The sequence below is a fragment of the Colobus angolensis genome, unplaced genomic scaffold (genome assembly GCF_000951035.1).
Source record: "Colobus angolensis palliatus isolate OR3802 unplaced genomic scaffold, Cang.pa_1.0 Scaffold12, whole genome shotgun sequence".
In the NCBI taxonomy this organism is placed as follows: domain Eukaryota; kingdom Metazoa; phylum Chordata; class Mammalia; order Primates; family Cercopithecidae; genus Colobus; species Colobus angolensis.
This window is the reverse complement of record NW_012113141.1, coordinates 3403575-3410500: the sequence shown is the minus strand read 5'-3', so window position 1 is coordinate 3410500 and position 6926 is coordinate 3403575.

The following is a 6926-nucleotide window of genomic DNA, read 5'->3' as shown; positions in this document are numbered from 1 at the left end:
AATGAACAAAACCTCTGAGAAATATGGGATTTTGTAAAGAGACCAAATCTATGACTCATTGGCATCCCTGAAAGAGAGGGTGAGAAAGGAAGCAACTTGGAAAACATTTGAGGATATCATCTACAAAAATTTCCCCAACCTCCCTAGAGAAGCCAACATTCAAACTCAGGAAATGCAAAGAATCCTTGTGAGATATTATACAAGACCATCCCCAAAACACATAGTCCTCAGAATCTCCAAGTTCTCAACTTCTCCAAGGTTGACATGAAAGAAAAAATATTAAAGGCAGCTAGAGAGAAGGGAGAAGTCGCCTACAAAGGGAACCTCATCAGGCTAACAGTGAACTTTTCAGCAGAAGCCCTACAAGGCAGAAGAGATTGGGGGCCTATATTCAGCATCCTTAAAGACAAGAAATTCGTTTTCCAAAAGAGGGTCACAGGCCAGGTGCGGTGGCTCACGCCTGTCATCCCAGCACTTTGGGAGGCTGAGGCGGGCAGATCACCTGAGGTCAGGAGTTCAAGACCACCCTGACTAACATCGTGAAACTCTGTTTCTACTAAAAATACAAAAACATTAGCCGGGCATGGTGGCAGGCACGGGTAATCCCAGCTACTCAGGAGACTGAGGCAGGAGAATCACTTGAACTCAGTAGGTGGAGGTTACAGTGAGCCGAGATTGCGCCATTGCACTCCAGCATAGGTGACAACAGTGAGACTCTGTTTCAAAAAAAAAAAGGTCACAAACACCTCACATTCTGAGGTGCTGGGGATTAGGACTTCAACATGAATTTTTGTGGGACACAACACAGAACTCTCAAAGAGAAGCTTTGGTGTTTGGAAAATTCTCTTTTTCATCATCCACGCTATATAAAAGTTATCTGGGTACTAGAGCCAAAAGAAATCTTAATTCCTGGAACAGCCCTCTTAGGAACACTTCTTGAGATTTGAGTTTGCTGGGCACTGTTTTAGACACTGGGGATATAGTGTTGAGCAAGACAGACGAGGTCACCCTGACAGTAGGATGGGCTTGGTTACACCCAGTGGTCCCCCCCAGTCTCAATGGCTTAAGGAAACAAAAGTTGATTCCTCACTCACACACAGTCGGCTCTGCTTGTGGGCAGCTGTTCCCCTACGATAGCTTAGCATCGCGCCTCCGTGTTAACATGTGCTTTCTCATGTCGATCAGCCTCTCGGAGGAAGAAAGTGGTGGAGTCTTGCACTGGTAATTAGGTGCTTCTGCCCAGAAGTGACCACATCACAGACATTTCATTGGCTAGAGCAAGCCGAATGACCATGCCTGACCTCAAGATGGTAGGGAAGTGCAGTCTTATCGTGGAGTAAAGGAAATAACCATGAGAGTGCCGGGTATTTTGACACATCTCATTTAACCCACAGAGAAATAAGCTCATCTTATTTATTTGTTAATTAGACAGGGTTTTGCTCTGTTGGCCAGGCTGGAGTGCAGTAGTATAATCATAGCTCATTGCAGCCTTGAACTCCTGGGCTCAAGCAATCCTCCCACCTCAGTCTCCTGAATAGCTAGGACTACAGGCATGTGCCACCATGGCTGGCTAAATTTTAAATTGTTTTGTAGAGATGGGGGTCTTACTATATTGCCCAGGCTGGTCTCAAACCTCAAACTCCTGGACTCAAGTGATCCTCCCACCTCAGCCTCTCAAAGTGCTGGGTTTACAGGTGTGAGCTACCACACCCAGTCTCTCTCTCTTTTTTTTTTTTTTGTAATAAGAAAAAGATGCAGAGAACCTAAGTAATTTAGCCAAAGTCACTTAAATTTATGCAAAGTCAGTAAGTGGCTGAAGCAGGACGTGGACCCAGGTCATCTGACCTTGAGACCAGGGATTTTCCTACTAGCTTTATGTTATTTGTCTGCTTTCATAATCATTATTAGTGGGTACTTAACATGTCTGGGCTTTAGTTTTCCCATCTGTGTCACAGCATTGGAGGGAACATATGTGAAGGAGCTTGCCCATTGTCCATGTCATTGTGGGTGTTCATTGAAGGCTGGTTGTTTATAGTTGTGATTTCAACAACTCTTAGTGTGATCAATGCATTTTTTCCCCCAGATAGGGAAACCTGATGCCTTGGCCTGGTTATGTAAAGGGTCTGAATGAGAACCCAAATCATTCACCACTGAGCCCAGGCCTACATGTGCTGCTGCTCTGATGGCAATTATGTTCAATCTGATAAGCATATTTGCTCTACAAGGGCCTAACTTGTGCTTTTACACATAACGTTCTTTACATTTAGAAAAAGCTGCTCCTACTGCTTCCTGGGAGTCTCAAGGCAAAAAGGAATTTGCTTTTGCATTAATAAGAATGTTGTGCAAATTGCCATGGTGGAAAAGTTTTTATGAGTTATAAATTTGAATCAATTGCTATATAGTTCATTGCTGCCTCTGTCGATCTTTGACATCTTTCCCTAATTATTACAAAACCTTTAAATTAACAGGAAATACTTCCCAGGAATAAGTTTAAGCAATGAGAATCACAAGGTTATGTGGCAATCTGAACTTAAAAAGAAGTCTGAGAGCAATTTGGCAATATCTATCAAAAATTTAAGTTCATACTTAACATTTGACTCAGCAATTCTAAGAATACATTCTGCAGAACAGTTAACCAAACACATAGTATACAGCAGCTTTGTTTATAATAGCAAAATCTGGAAAAGTAGCTACCTGCCCCATAGAGGAATGGCTAAATCTGTTACCCATACCCAGAGCACTTAAAGAGTGAGGTCACTGCATGGACTGATATGGAAAAGATGTTCAAAATATGTAAGTGAGGAGAGAAAATTGTAATACTCTATAGTGGTAAACTGTGACTTGTGGGCCAAATCCAGCCTGCTGCCTGTTTTGTAAGTAGAATTTTATTGGAACATAGCCAACATCTTTTCATTTGCAAATTGTCTGTGGCTGCCTTCCATCTACAATGAAGTGTTCAGTAGTTAGAACAGTGACCATATGGCCCCAAAAGCCAAAAATATTTACTATTTGTCTGTTTGCAGAAAACGTTTTCCAATCCCTGCTCTATCATATGATCCTATTTGTGTTTTTTACAAACGGAGCGTTTGGAGGAAAGACGTATATCAATAGATACGCTTCTACAAGCCCAGACAATGAAAATCCAAATCCAAACCACAGTTAAGAAAATCTAAAACCACAGTTAACTATGATTACCTCTGGGGAGTGGGACTGTGGAGGAAGCAAGGAATAGATAAGGTCAGAGAGTTTTCTTCTTCTTTAAAAGCTTCTGTACTCTTGGAATTATTTTTCTAAAAGCATATGCAGTATGCCTGATTTTATTTAAAAAAAAAAAATCAGATGAAGTAGGAGGAGAACACTGATGAATGGTGCTCAGCACACCCAGTGATAGAAGGGCTGCCAGCTCTCTAAGGTAGACTTTCTCCAAGTGGTGCCTGAACCACCAGAGTTGTTGGGTTTTTTTTTGTTTGTTTGTTTTTTAAAGTCAAATGAATCAGAACAGGGACGGTCTGGGCCCTAAAATCCACTTTTTTTTTTTTTTTTTTTTTTTGAGACAGTCTCACTCTGTCACCCGGGCTGAAGTGCAATGGCACGATATCAGCTCACTGCAACCTCTACCTCCCAGGTTCAAGTGATTCTCCCACCTCAGGCTCCCAAGTAGCTGAGCCTACATGCGCACACCACCACGCCCAGCTAATTTTTTGTACTTTTAGTAGAGATGAGGTTTCACCATGTTGGCCAGGCTGGCCTTGAACTACTGACCTTAAGTGATCCTCCTGCCTCGGGCTCCCAAAGTGCTGGGATTACAGGCATAAGCCATGGCGCCCAGCCTAAAATCCACTTTTCAACCAGGACCCTGATGTTGGAAACCACTGCTCTTGTAATAAATGCTAGAGATCAGCAAAAGATTTCTCAGTGGGGTTTAATAGAATTAGTGTGAGATCATCCAGCAAACATCTACTCACAGCAAAAGCAACAACAATAATAGCTCCCAATTATGAGCACTTCCTAAATGCAGGCCCTGTGCTATAGGCTTTACTCACTTGGACCTGTTGAATTCACTTAGCAACCCTGAGCTGAGTGTTACTATGACGAACGTGGCTCCGGGAAGGTTGCGCCCTGACCCGAGGTCTCTGAGTTCCTTGTTTGGGCCTGGCACTAGGCTAGGGGCTGGAAATGCAGATGCTAGCCCCATGGCACTTGCACAGAGACAAGTTAGTCTTCTTCTTCTTTGTGTTGTTCACCCAGCAAGCCATGTGATGCTGGCTTAATAGCTGGGTCATCTTCAGCGCATGACTTCCACGCCTGCAAAAGAAGAGGTTGACCCAAGTCCCCTGGAAGCCCTCTTCCAGCTCCAACATTTCTCTGGCTTCAAGCAGCCTTGTCACTCTTCATAGTGTGGATGTTCAAATGTGACATGTGGCTCCTTGTCACTGCCCCCACGCACCGGAGCCCTCCTCCTAGGGCCTGTCCTCCTGTCCTTCCCTGTTGAGACAGGCAGAGGTGCTGGGCCCCGTTCCTGCACATTCAAGTCCATTTCCTTGCTTCTCTGTCTGTCCTCATGAAAGTGGATTGTGACTTCAGAACTTGGATCCCTGACTAGTCTGCCAGCTCCTCACAAGCAGGGGCCATGTTACAGTCATGTTTATGCCCCTGTCATCCCACACCGCCCATAGCAGGAACTCGGTTAATAACCTTCCGATTGCTTCTCGAATGGCTTTTCAAACAGGACTGCCTTTTTGTGCAGTCCTGTCAAGATGACAAAGTCAGCAGCCTAGTGACTGCCTGATTCCACAGAGAGCTTCTGCATGGGCATTTCACGTGGCTTTCCACACTGGAGTTTCTACACCCCACGGGGACACAGAGTATGTGCCAAAGGAGACTGAAGCCACAGGGTAGACACCATGCAAAGCCCTGGGGCTTTTATTTTACTGGGGAGTGAATAATGACAAGTTTCTTCATAGGCTACAATTTTATTATGTAAAAAAATTTAAAAAGTTTTTTTTCAGATGGAGTCTCACTCTGTTGCCCAGGCTGGAGTGCAGTGGCATGATTTCCATTCACTGCAACCTCTGCCTCCCAAGTTCGAGCAGTTCTCCTGCCTCAGCCTCCCAAGTAGCTGAGACTACAGGCACCTGCCACCATGCCCGGCTACTTTTTTGTGTTTTTAGTAGAGACGGAGTTTCACCGTGTTGGCCAGGCTGGTCTCCAGCTCCTGACCTCATGAACCACCTGCCTCAGCCTCCTAAAATGCTCAGATTACAGTCATGAGCCACTGCGCCCGGCCATAGCCTACAATTATAAATGCCAGTTTTCCGTGAGTTTTGAAGGAAAAATGTGCTATTTGAAGGCAAGTTGCTATTGGTGGCTGCCATGTCATGACTGTGCCACCAGACTCCTGGAGTTGAAGTTGAGAACACTCTGGGGAAGAACTCTGTGCTGGGAGTCCTAAGACCTACATGCGGGCCCTGGCTCCTTTGTGACATCAGGCAGGTCTTTTCACTTCTCTGGCACTCAGTTTCCTCATTCTGGATAACAAGACAGTAGGCTCCTACCTTGTGCATGTGTTTTAATGTGGAAGATGTCACATCCCCACGATTTTGATATAGTCCAGTGGGGCAGGATGCAGTGGGGAAAAAAAAACCTTCTCTATCACTGAACTGGACAAGGTGGGTGACTGGGACACTGATATTAAAGTTCAAAGCCATATTTGCATGATTCTGAAATTGCAGACCACAAAGACTGGTCACGACCCTTCACCATGTCAGGATGTATTCATAGCTTCTGTCAGAGGATGTGACAGGGCGAGGTGGGACCTCATGATGTCCTGCTGTGTCCTGCTGTGGCTTTGCCTCCACAGTTCCTGCCATGGGGATAGTGTGCAGGGTTAGAAAGTTAAGGTTATTATTACAGAAAGTAGAACAAGTCCTCGGGCACCCTCAGGGTCCTAGTCTAGTGCTCAGTCACAGTGGGCAATCTCTTTTTTTTTTTTTTTTGAGATAGAGTCTCGCTCTGTCACCCAGGCTAGAGTGCAATGGTACCATCTCGGTTCAGTGAAACTTCCACCTCCTGGTTTCAAGTGATTCTCCTGCCTCCACCTCCTGAGTAGCTGGGATTACAGGCATGTGCCACCATGCCTGGTTAATTTTTTGTATTTTTAGTAGAGATGGGGTTTCACCATGTTGGCCAGGCTGGTCTCAAGCTCCTGACCTCAAGTGATCTGCTGGCCTTGGCCTCCCAAAGTGCTGGGATTGCAAGCGTGAGCCACCATGCCCAGCCTGGATTTTAATAATATTTTTCTTATTCCTTTTGTAAGTGCTTCTATTTTTAAATGATGTCTCAGTCATTGTAATATGTGATTTATAAAATGATTCAATTTTGTAGGGGTAAGAAATCAGTTTTCTAATGACAGTTATATAATGTGAGAGACCTCACATGTATTGGCCTGCTAGATAGGAATTACTCATATTATGGAAAGGAAAGAGGATGGAATAGTGCAGGAGGAAATATTAGCAATACTTCTGTGCAAGATCCTCTGTAGAAAGCTGTCACTCCTCTGTTAAAGCAAGGAAATGTATAATACTCATGTATTTGTTTGCTAGTGCTGCCATAACAAAGTGGCAAACAATTGCATTAAACAACAGAAATGTATTGTCTCATAGTTCTGAAGGCTAGAAGTCAGAGATCAAGGTGCTGACATGGCTGTGTTCCCTCTGAAGGGACTGGGGAAGGGTCTGTTCCAGGCCTCTCCTACCTCCTGGTGGTTCCTGGATTGTGGCAGCAGAACTCCAGTCTTTACATGATATTTCTCTGTGTGCCTGTTAGTGTCTAAATTTCTCTTCTGTATAAGGACACCAGAAATACTGGATTAGGGGTCCATCCTACTCCAGTGTGACTTTTTTATTTTTTTAGACAGCGTCTTGTCT